This window comes from Battus philenor, unplaced genomic scaffold (genome assembly GCF_028537555.1).
Source record: "Battus philenor isolate CCGP_79_NKW_IND1 unplaced genomic scaffold, ilBatPhil1.0.hap1 SCAF_2, whole genome shotgun sequence".
Taxonomy (NCBI): domain Eukaryota; kingdom Metazoa; phylum Arthropoda; class Insecta; order Lepidoptera; family Papilionidae; genus Battus; species Battus philenor.
The window spans coordinates 6,034,318-6,052,469 of record NW_027181682.1 but is presented as its reverse complement, the minus strand read 5'-3'; positions in this window follow the sequence as shown (position 1 = coordinate 6,052,469).

Sequence of the window (18,152 nt, the reverse complement as noted above, 5' to 3'; positions counted from 1 at the left end):
TCATGAATATTTAACGTGTTTAAAATAATAAATCTTTAAATTCATATTTCATCAACGACATAACAGCATTACTATATATTTTTGTTTAATTTGCGAATTATATTTTAAACTAGCTGTAAGTTCGAAAATAATAAATTATTATATAAATGGTCAAGTAGTAACGATAAAATTAGCAGATATAGCTCTACTGAAGACCAAAAATTCTTCACAGAGATCGATCAGTATACAAGATTTCTTACGCCTATATATCCGTGTATAAATTAACTATTGATGATTTTCGAGGGTAAGACAGTTAAAACATCTTTTAATGTGAACAATCATTTTCATACGCCTTTTAACCGAGTATTTTTAAATACATTAATGTCGAATCTCAACAATCGGACGATGTTATCGAACAATGCCAGGCAGGGTGACATCACAACATGGCTGCCAGGTAGTCGGGAGCGGAGATAGGATCCGGTCATCCTGCCCATTTCCGGTCTTCACGCGGCCGTGACGCTTCCGGGCGTGCGTCGCTGCCGCTGCCTTCGCTGACGTAGAGTCACTAGAAATGAAAAAGCGTAATGCATAAATAAATGTTCGATGTTTAAATGTAAAATAAAGTTTATTGAAACTATTTGGAAAATTATAATTAGCTGGCGATAAATGACATTTTCTGCACAAACTTCATTAAAAATTAAAGTATTTTTGATACTATATAGAGGTAAATGGCAAACATTTCAATCGCGTAATTTCAGTTTTTAACATAAATGAATACAAAGGAATCGATAACAAAGACACTTCTAGAGGAAGCTTAGCATAGGTACAATCTCCACGTCATGTCGTCACCCGCCGTCCGCAAGATGAGTTTTGTGAAATGAATTCGTTCACAGTGACAATTGAATCCTGCGCTGTGGCTCGTCCTGAGTGTGGACTGGAACGGTTATCTTGGACTGCACTACAACTTCGAAAGTATATATTGTCGGTTATGTATTATGGTAAATATTTAAATAAAGGTTCGTAAAGCCTATTTTAACAAGCATGTCATATGTAATGACAATACGTACAGAAACCGACATATGTAAATTCCTCCGATCATTGCCCAATCAGTAAGTTACCCGTGCCTATTGACAAAAAGCTTATATTCTATTATTATGAGAATACGTTACAAAGATGAATTTTACAAGATGATCGGTTATAGGTATAAAAGCTTTAAAAGGTTAAACATATAGCTTATTTATCAGCACATAGCTTTAAAGATTTGGCACATTAAATTATCACTGTGAAATAAGTTACATGAACTTCTTTCTCGTTTTGGCATGCCACGGCATGGCCCTTAACTTTTGGTAGTACAAACGATGCAGGGACCGACCAGTAAAGAATATTTAATTTCAATAAGTAGTCATCCGAATTTTAAATAGTTTTTAATGACTATTGGATAAGGTGTACCATAAATAAATTGAAATTACTAATATCCTTAATTAGTTAATTTTTAGTTAATTATGAAAAAAGGTAATAAATCCCAATTTTTAAGCACAATTGGCAGAGTTGTAATATTTAATTGAATTATGCTTATCAAATTTTTATTAAGTCTAAAAATTTTTTTTTGAAACAAGTGCGATGCGAAGTTATCGTGTATCAAACTTCGATATTACCACTTCATAATATAGACAGGTGCCGTCAGGACCATCTGACAGCGGTCATGCCCATATGTCGTGCTCTGCTCGCGGCTCCGCAAGGCCTCACGCAAACTGCTTTGCTACTCTTTAATTAGTGTATTTCCTTAACAGTCTATTCTATTGAAGTTTTTTCTTAAATATTTTCAATATTCAAGAAATACAACAGGCAACCTACTTTGTTTAAACACACATTAAAAAGGTGTCATTTGCTAACCGATAGTATGTTTACGAAAGTACTTATATGTAATTAAATATGAACTTAAAACTATTGATATTTAATCTTTTTGAATATGAAGAAGCTAAATGTGCAAGGGAGGTTCGTGTGAACATAAGTTTTTAAAAGCTAGCAAATGGAAAAAACCCATGCAAACTTGTGTTTGTAGACCGCATCCATCAATGATCTTCGTTAATGTGTCGTAATTCTATTTACTGAATATCTATATTCTCTGTAAATGGAAGATTGTTGCCCAGCAGTGGAAACGTTACGATAAATAAATTCTAGTTTAATAGTTTTCATATAGGTGCATCATTAATAAATAAACTTACATCTACAAATCAGACATTTTATGTAAACAGCGTTCGGTGGCTGACCCATGTTTTCAAATTTAAATTAATAATGTAATATTTTAAACATAGCTTTCATAAAAGCATTGGACGATAAAAAAGGAATGCGGATTTAACTATTGAAAATTATTTTGTTTACCGCAAGACTCAAATAGATTCATGAGGTTCTTTTTATATACGCTTTGACCGGTAAGTTGCAATCAATGTTAGTCTGGGATCCGAGTGTTTCGGAGTTACTCAGTTTTAGCCCAGTTGATTTTAGTTGGCTTTTATACTCAAAATATTTATTTAAGAGGCATCAGTCTCATTCTAATAAGAGAAACAAGACTAAAGTTAATTGTGATAGCTTTAGCTCCGCCTGAAAACAAATTTTCTTCCACAAAGTAAATCTTAATGCAGAAAATTTTATAACGTCCTGTCAAGAAAAGCAGCGAAATCACCTTTAAAAACACATTTTAATTGTTTATCTAAATATTTTTTAATGCTTAATACGCTGTTTTAACTGACGACAGGTTGAATACCGGCGATTGATGTAAAAGAAACGAAAAATTATATGTGAAAATCTAAATAAGCATTCTACGTCTTCGATTACTTGAATTTATTAAAGTCAATTTATAACCATTTTAAATGAAATACTAATCTGTTATTGATAACCGCGAAGGATGAGTTTTTTGTTTTTAAGATATTTCAACATCAACATGACCGGTTAAATAGGGTGACAATGTAAATCTAAGCTTGCTAATATTTTTTAGGAGAATTTATATTCTTTTTGAAAAGAAGCTTTAGCATATAATGTTACATATAGATAAAACTTTCATTATTTATTTTTTGATTTGTTAATTGTTAACATCGATAACATAGATTTTCTAAAATAAACGTAAGGAAAGCGGAATACATTCATATATTGTGGTAAGTTTGTTTATTATTTTTTCATGCAGATTGTAGCGTCATTTTATTAATCATTAGTTGATAGGATTTTTTCTTTAAGTTTGATTTAGTATTATGAACATGATTAAAGGGAAAAACTATTAGTCACTAAAAAAAGTTTTAAAAGGAATATACCAGATAAATTTGAAGAAAATTGTATCTGATACATTTTACCTTGCTTACTGTATGTCAGCTAGATATGAATCTTTACAAGTAGCACTAAACATCTATTAATTACATGTGCAGTTGATCAAACAAAAACTAAAATAACTAAAGCACTCATGAAGTGGCAAAGGAATGGACATATGTAATGTTATAAACACAACGTAAGCAAAGAAAATTGCCAAGGGGTGGTGATATATCTGACTATCTGACTTAGAAGTGAAAGTCTAACTGGCCAAAGCACGGGATAGAAACCTGGAAGAAGATGTAGAGGGCCTTCACCCGTAGTTGGGTCCACATTAAAAATCAGCATACTATCCAATATTTTTTATAAAATTGATAAGGATATTTTCATTCGGAAAATAAGGATACGGACGTCAAAGAGTCGTACGTCAAAGAAAAGTGAAAAAATAGATTCTTTGTAATTCATGTCAAATCAAATTTGTCTTTAGGTAAATAGTAGGTCTACTTAATTGGAGAGAGTAATAGCAATCTGCTAGTTAGTCAAGAACTAAAGATTATATGGCAAGTATAAATAGTTCTGTTAGCAAAAGCCCACAATCTGCGGCCAACTTTATGGACACTGGATTGCGGTTCATTTATCGGCTGATTGAAATCGACATATGTTGGATATGGTAGATAGCGTAGTTTCCGTTCCAAATGCGTCCTTCCAAAACTCCCTAATGTGACGTGCGTAATAGAGGACCCTTTGAGAATTAGTGAGATCGATGTGGTTTGGATAAATCTTCATTATGTAATGGTTTTAGCCGATGCCTTATTTGCGTAATTATTAGTCGGTTGGTAGTTTATATTGGCAACGTATGACTTAAAGGAATTACCGTATTAATTTTTTTGAAATATTAGCGTCTTTAATTTTTGTATTACTTGTAAAAAATATGAAAAGCAAGAAGGTTTTTTCGGCGAGCAAAGTTATGCCTGCGATGCGTCTTTAACATTCCAGAATGACACAGAGAGTTTAAGTGGTCGATTTCGTAAAATCATTTTCGGTCGTGTGTCGTGCCCGCATGGACTATTAGCGGCGGTAATGACGCATAATGACAATAAATATTCGGCACATTAAGGGACACGATGGAGTCGCCTGCAACCGTAACGTCGACGATGCGGTTGTTCTATTGTGCGAGCACGGTTCAAGAACTTCGCTTGCTGTAAAGAATTTTGCTTCATGATAAAGTCGATTAACAATACCGTTTACTTGTATAAATATTTTAGAACCTATAGTGTTATGTGCATTGTAATGTAATTAAATAAGTCTGAAGAGTATTTTTTAAAAAAATGCACCACCTTCGCTTGTCAACCCTATCCTTCATGTCGTTACAAATAGACGCCGGAACCACTTTAAAACCTGTAAAAAATATAACTACTAATTTTAACCACTTTTAAGTTTTAATTCGAGTATTAAATATATTAAATTGCTAAATAGGCGATTAGTTCCTACTAAATATGTCCGGAGTAATTTGTTTTGATTAATAAATAGAATCCGGCGTAAATCATCGAAATTTATTTAGGAAGTATGATGTTGTAATTTAATTTGTATACGTATATCTCATGATAAAACATTAATCGCTTACCTTAAGTTATTTTTATATAAAGCATTAGGATTTTAGTTAATAAGGACAACGATGATTTCCTCCCTGCCTTGATAACCAGGATTATGTGTACCATATCTGAAAAACAAAATGTTTATACCAGTATGATGGCAATTTCAGAATAACATTTTTGTTAAAGGGAAAATTATTGAGAAAAGTTTCTGTTTGATTAAGGATAGGATTTTTTTCTTTGAAGAAAAGTCAATAGTGGTTTTTCTAATTCTTTATCCTTGAGGGATCTATGAGTTCTGATCAAGAGGCTGGGCTTAGAAAGAAAAGTATCTGCTTATACATAAGTTAAGTACTAGACATTACTCCGGGATGTCTCACATAATAATCTTGGTAGAGTTAAAAATGTACATGCCTGAAACATTATTAATAGGCCATTAATATATATAGTACAACTCGTATAAGATTTTTGTTCCTAAACATAAGTTAAGTATGTTTTTGAACTGTAACTTGTGGCCTGACGGTATATCATTCCGCCGCTTTGTTGACTTTCGCCTACGCAGGCAAAACAACAAAGATACGTGTTCAAAGGGAGGCGTTACTGAAACACAAAAATTATGAACGATACGACAATGATTAGTTTTAATTGCCGATCACTGAAACGATCAATGGAGTGCGTTCGATCCCTCAGCCAAAAAGCTGACATCATTGCTCTGCAGGAGACATGGCTTCTACCGAATGAAATTCAGGAACTAAGTACCGTGAACAAGGCTTTTGGATACGCAGGTAAATCTGCGGTTGACACTTCAGCTGGACTTTTACGGGGACGTCCATACGGCGGTGTGGCCCTTTTATGGAATAATTCGAGATTCGAGCGCGTCTCGATTATTGCGTGTGAGAGTGATCGAATCGTTGCAATTAAAGTGAGTGTTATGGGTCGTACTATGCTAGTGTTTTCAGTCTACATGCCGACGGACTCATCAGAAAATCTTGTGGAGTATGTAGAATGTTTAAGTGAGATAGTTGCCGTTGTGGAAACTAACAATATTGAATGTGTGTATGTTTTGGGAGACTTTAATGCACATCCGGGGGAGCCTTTTTATCAGGAATTAATAAGTTTTTGCTCTGAGCAAAACTGGGAGTGCATCGATTTAAACACATTAGGCTCAACATCTAACTCATACACCTTTGTTAGCGATATAAATGGTAGCCGACGTTGGCTCGATCACTGTTTGGTCACCGAGGCCGCGAGTGGTTCCGTAACTCAAGTTAAGATACTTCATGACGTTTACTGGTCCGACCACTTCCCATTGGAAATCCACTGTGATGTGTCCACTTTTCAAAAGACAGCGGAGCCGCCGCGAGCTTCTAAAAACAAAATTGTATGGGGGGAGCGTGATGCTAAGCAGATTGAAAAATACGCCAATTACTGTAATGAAAAGTTGAAATTAATTGACTTTCCTCACGCTCTTCACCACTGCTGTGATTTTATTTGTACAAATAGTAGCACAGAACATACAAAGGTTATTGATGACTTGTATAACAAAATAATAGTGACGTTGCAAAAGGCCGCTAAAGTTAGCTTCCGTGCTAGTCAAGGTGGGTATAGCAGAAGCGGGGGCAGGCCCATAGCTGGGTGGAACCAGTATGTTCGTGATGCTCACTGGGATGCCAGGCAAAAGTTCCTAAACTGGGTATGGTACGGACGACCTCAGCAGGGCCGCATATACAATGATATGTATGTCTCTAAAAAAGTATTTAAAGAAAAATTGAAGTATTGTCAAAAAAATAAAGAGTTAATAAAAATGAATATTTTAGCATGTAGTCATAAAAATAAAGATTTTCGAGGATTTTGGAAGCATACAAAAAACATGAGCCCGAAGCTAGGCGTACCGGCGAGCATCGAGGGCATACACGATCCCAAGGAAATAGCTAATCTGTTCAGCTTAAATTTCCAAGTGCAATCGCCTTTAAAAACACAGGTTGAAGATGTTGAGGTCGTCGTGTCCAGTGTGCCGAAACGTATTAGCGCTAAAGAGGTGGAATTATTAGTAAAAGGAATGACGCGAGGCAAGTCACCGGGGCATGATGGCCTCAGCATCGAGCATTTTTTGTATGCCGGGCCCCACCTCCCGAGACTGTTGAGTTTGTTGTATACCATATGTATTAGACATTCGTATCTGCCGGCGGATCTAATGCGTTCGGTCGTGGTTCCCATTATTAAGAATAAGACGGGCGACTTAGGGGATAAGAACAACTATCGGCCGATCACATTGGCTACTACTGCAGCGAAGATACTTGACGGTTTGATTGAGGGACAACTTAAGCGCTACTTAGTCCTGCACGACGCTCAGTTTGGCTTCAGGCCACATTTATCTACAGAGTGTGCTATTTTGACCCTCAAACATACTGTCAAGTATTACACGGATCGGAAAACAGCTGTCTATGCTGCATTCCTGGACTGCTCCAAAGCATTTGATCTGGTTAGGTACGACATTTTATGGCCTAAGTTAGTCGATTCTGGTGTGCCAGGTGAATATATTAACATTTTAAAATTTTGGTATGGCCACCAAACTAACCAGGTCAAATGGCTGGACCAGTTTTCCCGCACGTACAGGTTGGAATGCGGGGTGAGGCAGGGCGGTCTGACCTCGCCCTTGCTTTTTAATCTGTACATAAATCAGCTTATCGTTGGGCTCGGCAGTGCCGGTGTCGGCTGCTATATTGATGGTTGTTGTATAAACAGCATCAGTTATGCGGACGACATGGTGTTGTTGAGTCCGTCGGCGGCTGCTTTGAGAAGGCTGATGGCCATATGTGAGGGGTACGCGAGGTCCCATGGCCTCTCGTACAATGTAAATAAGACAGAACTCCTTGTGTTCCAAACAAAAAATCACAAGGTCACTCAGGTACCGCCCATTAAACTTAATGGCGAACCGTTAAAAAGAGTGTCGTCTTTCAAGTACCTCGGCCATGTGGTTACTGAGGACTTGAAAGATGACAAAGATATTGAAAGAGAGCGGAGGGCGATGGCAGTTCGCTGTAATATGTTGGCCCGCAGATTTGCACGATGTAGCATAGAGGTGAAGATCACCCTGTTTAAGGCGTACTGCCAGACATTGTACACGTGCAATCTGTGGGTCAGCTACACGCAGCGGACTTTCAGTGCCCTCCGTGTACAATATAATAATGGTCTTAGGATGTTGTTGGGGCTTCCACGTCACTGCAGCGCGTCCGAGATGTTTGCGCTTACGCGCACCGACGGGTTTCACACCGTATTGCGCAAACGGACCGCATCACTTCTGCACAGAGTGCGTGGAAGCACCAACGACATTCTACGACAAATTAGTGATAAGCCTGACTGCCCTATTCTGCGACACTGGCTGCGTGTTCATGTTCACGTAGCCGGCACGAGTACGGGCAAATATTTAAATTAATTATTTACATATATTTTATTGTAAAACCAATATGGACAAACGTCCGAAATAAATGATAAATAAATAAAAATAAAATAATATAAAATAATTTATTTGTAATTAGCTACTTCGATAAACTTTATACTGTCAAAAGTTACTGGCTAGTTGCTTTTTTTTTTTAAAGAAAAACCTGAAAATTAATAATTAAAACGTAAACAAGAGCGTTGACTTTAGTAATTTAATATCTGAATAATAAACAAGGACTTGACAGTTTGTTTAGTTCGTCAAAAGGTTATATCGGAAACATTTGTGATAGGTCTACATCCAGAAATAGACGTCTGTTTTTCGACGATGACGATGAATGAGACGATGAATTACTTTAATTTTTCGTACACTGCAATACTTTTTAAAACGTATATATTTCCAAAGTTTTGTGTTAGAGGATTATTCAGTTTAATTGGCGTCAATTGTTTTAGGTTTCTTAATTTACTATGTATGGTACGGAAAGAGAAAAAAATGATTCTTACTAATTTTAAAAGTTTTCCTTCATCGAAACGTTGCTCGTGCATAAAAAGTCGGATCTATTAAGCCACTCCAGAGATATGCTTATGTTGAATGTGTAACACATTTCACAATATTTTTTTATTTATATAGTAAGATTAATAAGGATGATAGTCTAGGTAATTTGCAAGAGTCGTTGGATCAATGCATTGCATGCTTTCGCTTTGGTATTATAAGACGGAGATTTCTCGTCGTCATAGGCGCGTGTACCGTAGTTTCGCGGTTGACTCAAAGGTTGTGCGTAATGAGCCCGGGGTTTGCCGCGTCACGTACTGTAACGAGTTAGTGCGTCTGGCTGGACGGCCAATGCCAGTACTTAATTTACTATATTTCCGTATTACTTTGTATAATAACTGTTTTATAGCTAATATATGCTTGTTGAAAATAAGTAATATTAATCAGGAATTAACATAAACCTACTCAGTTAAACCTACGGGTATATGTACTGAATGTGACTATAGTAAAAATAAACGTTTTAAAAAATTAACATATTTAATTTATCATTGAATGCTATGTAAAGGTACATAGTTTTCAGTTGATTGAAATGTGTAGAACTTGGTAGACTAATTTTCAAGATTGATATTATAATATATACTTGATGTACATTGTTAAAATTTATTCAGAAAGTGCAACTGTTAAGTTTCTAGCCGGCTCTACTCAGCAGATCAACATTTAGAGTCGGTGATGCTACTTATAGTGTTAAAAGTTAAAGTGTTACTTGTTAATATTCAAATACAGAGAAGCGAATAATCGCCATGAAAAAAAAAATTCAAATGAAAACTACAAAAAGGTAAGGTTGAAAAATAACTGTATATTCGATCCACAGCGCGGGTGCGTATCGTCCAGCGCATCTCACGGCAACCTGCACAGCGTCCGTATCGCATTACATATAAAATATTTATTATTTATAGCATGTAATTAATAAAAACACACCGGCTACAAAAACAAGTACCCTAACAGGAAGATATAATAACTCAATCGCGCCTACATTGCTCGCCTCGATTTGTTACCGTCCTGATTGGATCGCTCCGCTGCGCAGGCGCACAATATAAACACCAGTTTGTAAGCAAACGGTAGCTTAATGTCTTAACATGATATGCTATCCGCAGCCTACCGCGGTTACGTGTTTCTCTTGTGTTTAATAATTATGGCCATTCAACAATTTAGGATTGGCGACTTGATAGATAAACTCAGCCTGACTTTGACCTTTGTTTGGATTATTTAGTGAAATGTAGTAAATTTTAGTCTTTAGTTTAACGCCACAGATATCACAAAATTTTACAAGCTTTTTATTTTTATAGAGAATATGAATGTCATATCTAACAGGCAAAGGTTTTTTTTTAATTATTATTCACTAAACTATGTCTCTAATTAATTCATAAATTATGTGATAAATTAACACATAATATTTGTTCAGACCCCTTTCTGTGCTATGTTTAAATTTGTGTTAGAAAACTAGCGCTTTCATCATAAAAGTTAAATTGTGAATTGCATACAGGTTAAATCAGAAAATAATTAAAGCACCTTTATAAATAAATAAGCCGGTACGTGTTCGTGTGTGAGAGCGACTGACTAAGGGGCACGAGGATACTTAATAAATATTTCGTATTTATTAAAAGATACATCTTGAACGCGGATTCTTAAAATGTAATGTGAATGAAACTGTTATCAGTAAAGAAGGTACAGTAAAAGATTTGTTTTTAACGGTGGTGCCTCACTCATACGAATGATCTGCAAAAATATTGGTATATCTGGTGGTGTTTGAAGTTTTTTTTTTCATGTCACGTAAGTGGAGTTATTTAAATAGAAACTTTCTAGGAAGTGCTTTTTATCAGTGGAGATGGATAAGAATTGTGAGTTGGATGTATTCCTAACAACATACAATGCTATTAACAGTTATTGGTCATCCTTTTTAACTCACCAGCTGAACATAGTTTTTCTTTAACGGTTGAGTTCTGTGAATCTTTAATACAGACGGTGTACACAACTATATCATAAGTTTATAGTCTTCTGCAGTGGTAGAATAGTTTCCTGCCACTATTAGATGTCTATTTAGATTATGTCGCCAAATCGATTTATCGTTGCGCTCAATACTCTACGCGTATCGATATCCACTGTAATAAATGTAGTAAAAACCGTAAATACCTCTATTGATTTGTAATGATTATTATTGTTCATAATTAAAGCGTAATGTTTGAAGACGAATATAAGCAACGTAGTAGCGCAGACCCGGCCATCATTGTCTAAGAAATGTACGGACACCCATCATTAACATCATCATGTCAGCTGATAGACGCAGAAAAGGGCAGAGCCTCTCCTAAAGAATGCCACGATGATCGATCTTAGGCACCATGCATCCAGCGACTTTCCAGTGTGCCAGTCTTCATTGATTATAAACATTAAAAATAAAGGTACTTAATATCATTAGTCTAAGTAAAGGTTATAAAAACAGATCCCGAGATTAGTATAAAAAAACACAGTTTAAAAAACAGTTCATTAGCGTTAATAAATGACCCAGAAATTTAGTAATCCCGCATAAAGTTAACGATTTAAAATGTCACACAAAGCATTAAAATTGCAGTTTATTCGCCTGACAGGGAACCTGTGCGTCCAGACGGCGCGTGGGTTTGAAATACGAGCGCCGGTACCTACGTGAGGAAGGACTTTATTAAAGTTCTCGTGAAAACACAACAATGAAGCGGTTGCAGTAACTTAATCTAAGAGAATGAATCCGCAAATGAAATCTGCCGCGAATGTGGGGTTTAATCTCGCTGCTCTAACTTTAGTGGTTTTTCCTCGACTAGTTTTGTAACTATTATTACTGTGCGTATTAAAAATTATTATTAAAACTTCGCACTGTAACATATTAAGGGTGTGCCATAATAAATTTCACTTTTGAAAATGATATGAAAAACAACACTTTGCGCTTTGACGAATACATATTTTAATTAAGCGAAGGATAAATATTTTATCTAAAATCAGAACGTTATGTTCCATCCAAAAACAATAAGTTTCAGAAATAATAAATAACGTAATGAAAATATAGTAGGAAAAAGCGATTACAAAATTCGGATTACTACATATTAAATTTATTTATAGTTTATTACTATCTGTCCCTGTCTGCACATTTTGTACTGCCAGAAGTTATTGGCCTATCGTACTCCAATATAAATAAAAAGTAGAGTGATATATTTTATAACGATCACTTTATATTGTTTTGGTAATAGGTTCAAAAATTTTAAAGTTATTTGCTGACAAAAGAATTATACATTAACCCTTTAAAAGTTTTTACACCTATAACTGTACATTTATTAATAAAAGTTATTGTGAATATGTTATTTATTTTAATAACATAACCGTATGTTAGAAATACGGACTAGCATACTTTTAAATTTATATTTTAAATACAGTAGTCTCGGTATAAATCTCTTTCAGCTGACATTCTTGCAGCTTATTTGCTAAGCTCACCAACGCTGCAGGTCTCTGCTAACTTGCCTTGGAATACACTAAATATTCATAAACTGTCAACGCTCGTTCGTGTTATTATTTTTGTTTTTTTTTTTGACTGCGAAGAACCAAATATTTTATGTATTAAAATTGCCTTTTCACAGTAGGACTAGAAAATTAATTTGGAATTAGTGTAAGAAGGTATTTAGTATTATAGGAGAAAGTTCATTAGTTCGTTCAAAATTTTCACGTAAACGTACTACACGTTAATATACGTTTTTTGGCAATTAATTTTTTGTTAATTTTAATTTAATCATAAAAATTAAAGTTAAAAATATTCTTTAATGTATACATAATATAATAAAGAATAACAGAATAATATCTTACGACACGAGATGGTTTCTTACAGACTTTCATAGTATGGAAACGGAGGACAAGTAGGGGGTAGATGAAAGTAACTCGTATAATGTACACGAGTTACTTTAGAATATAGTTAATATACAATGTTCTTAAAAAGACATTTATTTATTTACGTAAAAACGCATAGACAACTAATAAAACGGTGAAATGTATAATAATGTACAACTATAGTTTAAAAGTTCAAATCATTTTGGTTCGCGTTCGTGTTTTCCTGAGAGTGACAAAAAGAAAAAAAATATATTAATAATTCAATAAACGATTAAATAGAATATACACCTTAACTATTTTCTTATAAATTGGTAGTGCTCGTATAGTTACAGGAAATTCGTTCGAAAACCGATTATCCTATATTTTTAATTTAATCAAATATTATCAGAAACTTTTCAGTTGTAATTTGTAATACCAGAAAATAATACCATGCAGAGTTTTTAATATTTACTCAAATCTAAATATTCATTTATAGTCTGTACTGAATATTTTATTTATATATATATAAGTGTTTTTCATGGCCGTAGGTGTGTAGACACATTGATAAAATATATACAGTTGAAATAAAAAAAATGGTGACTGTGATTTCCTCCAAGGGGCATAAATCCCAGCGCGGGCAGTGGGACAGCGATAAATAACCAGGCTTACAGTCGCCGCATTGGCTTCTGTTCTTGTTAAATCTCCTCTATATGTTTAGTTACGTTATATAGATTTTAATGCCAACGTAGCAAAACAATTTAGTGTAAACCTATACATTTTTGTTGTAGTATAAGCAAGTATGAATATAAATATCTTTTTTATTTAAAAAAAATAACTCTTACATATCTCACACAGTAGATGAAAGAAAGCTTTAGAAACTTATTTGATTTCTAACATTATTTCAGTTCTAGGAGGTATACTGCTGAACATAGACCTGCGTCATAGATTTCAAATAGGACTGGTTGGAAGCGGCTAAACAACGTAATAAGGTCATCTGTCCACCTTGAAGGATACCGTTTGACCCTGCGCTGGGCGATCTATGGTCCCAATTGCAGGAAGTTAAGGCCCCAGCGGCCACCCGTTTTGCTCCTATTTGCTGTTTCACCTGACCAATGCTACCTAAGGTTGCCCATCCGCTGGCCTATGTCTGTTACTTTCCTCATTTTGATCTATAGGAGAAGTCCCGACTTTAACTCTCTTTTCTTTCTTCTCTGTTACTCGTTGAGCGACTGTGAGCTTTACAATGAGGCCAGAAGTAAGAGACCACGTTTTTGAGCCATGGGCCTTCATTGGTAACACAAATAGATATTCATTTTAAAGAACTGAGGGTTATTAAACAGGAAGATTTTTCGATGTTCTAACATTTATTTATTTATTTAAACAATACTTTTTACTTTTTTTAATTTTAAAAAATTACACTTTTATACTGTAGAGAAATGTTCATTCATAAAATACTCCTTCACATAAAGTAAAATTTTACTGTGTGTGTATAAACAGCACACTTAAATAAATAAAACCCGAACGCTGTAAGTTACTATACGTATTAAACGTTAGAATTTCCTTCCTGTCTAATAAAAACGGTGGCTGCGAGTATCGTATCTCGAAGGAAACCGGGCAGGCCGTAATAAGTCTGAGAAATAAAATAATTCCCAAGTGGAATACACACACTAATGTGACTAATATTATAATATCTTGCGCCCAACGTATCTGCTCTAGCAACGCCGGAAGATTTAGGTGTAGGTTGGAGCGTGTTATTCTATAGGAAGTCAAGAATTAAATTATATTATAAAATAAATTTGCTCTAATATTTTTCCATACCTTATAGATGCTTACAACATTACTATAGTCTAACTCGAGTGGAATAAGTTACCCGTAAATATATATGCCTGTAGAACTCCTGTAATCAGTTGTAATTGTTGTGTTAATTACTATTATCCTGTTGTGAATACGTATACAACAAGTTTTAGTTACTTGACTGCTAAGACAGGTCTATATCTAGCACAGAAAACGGAAGAATCAATAAACTTTGTTAATTGTGGCCGGAAAGTTTTTCTTTTTACCACTGCGTTATTTTACCTACAATAGCAGTACTTGGTTCCAACAAAATGGCGCATCAAATACATCCAATGAATCCAGTTTAAGCGAAATAAATCCAGTTTAAAAAAAAAAGTTTAGTGAAAAACAGATATCGCGCCGAGGAGACAATCCGTGGTCTACCAGTAGTCTAGTTCTTACGGATTTATTCTTTAAGATGTTGATGAACTGGCAATTAGTTCAAGGCCCTGTTTACGCTAATAAAACGATAACAATTGCCCCACTCAAAACTTATAATTCCGAAAATGTCGAAGAAATGTCCGCTACGTTAAAAAAGGCACACAGCTCGGTGATGTTATATTTATGAAAAAATATATTCTGAAGTCCTTACTACATAATAAATATATATTTTAATTCTTAATTGCATTTCTTTTTGATTTTTTTTAAATTCGGTTAGCTTAATGGACCAGCCTTTACAAGAATTTGTATTTATTGGTTTTTTAACATTAGAAAGTGTCATAACAAGGGCATTGGTTGTAATATAAAGTTCTGCAAAATTACATGTCAGTTTTTGTCAATTCAAGACCTCAAATGGTTCGTATAATTAACGCAGTAAATTTACAACAGGCGGCGATCTTAATTTAGAATAGACCAACATGATTTCAGTACTATTTGGATACAGAAAAGCGCCGCGTTATTGCCTTCTTGGTCTATTTAATGGACTCTTGTGAGAGACATTTCCTATCATTTGAAAATTGTAGCAAGCCTCAAATAGAAAAATATTTTATCTTTGAGAAGATATCAACGCGCTTGAATGTATGTGTTAATTTAAATTAAGTAACGAATAAAAATTCGTTACTTAATAATAAATTAAAAATTCTCTATTTTTCCTCTTAACTGTATTAAGCATGTTTCCTATAGTACCGGCGTCTTCAGATGGTTCTAACAAGGTTTTCCATCCATTTTTAGGGTGGACGTTCTATGCTGCACTTGCGGCTATTTCTTCTGCACGCTGCGTGGCCTTCTCACTGCCGTTTCAATTTCCCAATCCACTGAGCCATTTTAGTTACTTTCGTTTGTCTACGGATATTAATATAAATGGCTGAAATAAAAAACACGTATTAAAGTTCGTCAAACTACCTTCAAAACTCGCCTCGCTGTGGTATATGGTGAGGTATAGCGATAATTAAAAACTTAACTTTGCAATTAGAGTCAAGTATATTTGTTTACGAGTCAGTGTTGCATAGAGCGCGGTATGCGCGCGCGCAGCAGCCAGGTTGGGTCGTAAAGCGCGGACCACACGCGGGCGGAGGTGTGAAGGCAGCGCCCGCGCCCCGGGGGCCTGTCGCATAACTCACAAGCAGCGGGGCGCCGGCCATTCATATCTACCTGCACGATTCGGCTGCCGATGCCGCGACATATCGATACATCGACGCACCTAGACACACTGTCTGCTCCGAAAAACAAGGTGAATCGAAACATTTGTAAATGTGTCGCATTGAACCATCTTCCGATTTAACGTTACTTTCCATGCGGTTTTAATAATAAATATTGACAATTATAATATTTTTGTCATTTGTTTGTATTTTGATTTAAATCAAAATATAACATGTGAAACATATATCTTCACATCAATAGTAATGTTCGTAAACCGCAGACAAATAAAAAACTTCTTTAACACAAGTTCAGAGTAAAATGTTTTAAAATATAATTTACATTTCATAACACAATTCTGATCCTTTATCAAAATTAATTTTAGTATGATAACATTTGCAAAGCTGTTTTGAGAGATGATGAAATGTATCAACTTGGTCTATTGTGTAATTGTAGATAACACCAGCCAATTAAAAACAAGCTGTCTCCGACTGAGTATAGGATTTCCTGTCTTGAAGTGTCTTCTGTTGGAACGCTAAGCATCTTGAAAGACAGCCCAAGTCGAGGACTACCTAAGCTATCTAAGATCTCAACGGTCGTCTAATTCGGTAATAGTGCATGTTATAACATATAACAAGTTACTGAGAGGAGTTAAGTTGCGAAGATGAGGTTTAGGCTAAACGCCTTTCGCGCTTTGCCCTATCAAGTTCCAAGAACCTGTAAATGTTATTAAAGCTACATTGCAGGCTTTGACCCTCCTCTCAAAAAAAACAGAATTAAAGGTTGTTGATTTCCATGATTTGCGGTCGTAGGTCGCGGGTTCGATCAGTATACAATTTTATATAATTCACACTTTGTGTATTAATTACATGGGATTGCCACTGCTCACAAAGAAGTTTCCGAAGGATGGGCAGCAGCATCCTCTACGTACCAAAATACCATCCGATGATCGCCAACCCGCCTACCAAGCGAGGCGATTATGGTGTATATATCTTTGGGAGAGGCCTTTGCCTTGTAGTGGGCGTCTATAGGTTGTAATGACGAAGAGTTATATATTTTGTACTTTGTGTTATGACATACTGGTTCTCAAAAAAATTTTTTTCGCCATAGTGGCTACTGTCGATGTAATAATTTACACATAGTATAAGTGTCCACTTAGCTACTATCGTTATAAATTTAATAAACACTAACTTCAACAGTTTGTAAAAAAACATTAAAAAAGAAGAGAAGACGATGCATAAATAATGCATAATAAATCATTTGGTTATTAAATTTATTATTAATAAGGATAATTTGATGACAGTTGATATTTATTACCCGGGCATCCTATTCGACCGGAAAGATAATTTCAATAATCAGCCTTGAACAAACTGAACCAAACAATAATTCTCGTGAGCCCAGAGGTTCCCGGCTAATGACACGTTTCTAGCGCGACCACGCGCGGGGCATCCCACAATTTAGCTGTTACAAATTAGAAGCAACCCGTTATTTAAGTATCGGTAGCGGGCTAGCGTGCGTCGTTACTGTAATTTGATTTCTTTTACGGAACGAGCGTCATTTGGCCACTAATAGGAACCTTTTGGCTCATCACTCCAAACGCGAGTAATTTAACTTAAAGTTGAAAAAAGGATAACTTGCGCCGACTTTACATAAGTTAACCCGATTTGACGTGAGCTTCGTGCAATTGGTTATTGCTTATTATGTTAATTCACGGTTTTCGCTTCTTATAACACGTGAGAATTTCCGTTATGAAGTATGATTTTAAGCATGAAATGATGAGTGAGTTTTGAGTATTGTAACAATTATAGGTGGGTGTGTGGCTACGTGTTTCTGTGCGAGGAGAGAGAGGACCGTAATTTTTAGTGGTAAATATGAGTTGGCATTTTAAAGCAAACTTGAGTTTAATTATGAATGTTGAATGTTGCTTCGACAGGCTATAATTAGAAGAACAATGGCGTCTGATTGAAAGTTTAAATATGGCGAGAGCAGAAAGCCGTGCGTAGGTTGAGTTTATTTAAGACAACTATGATTGGTCAAGGAAAGAGAAATAATTAAACTAAATATTT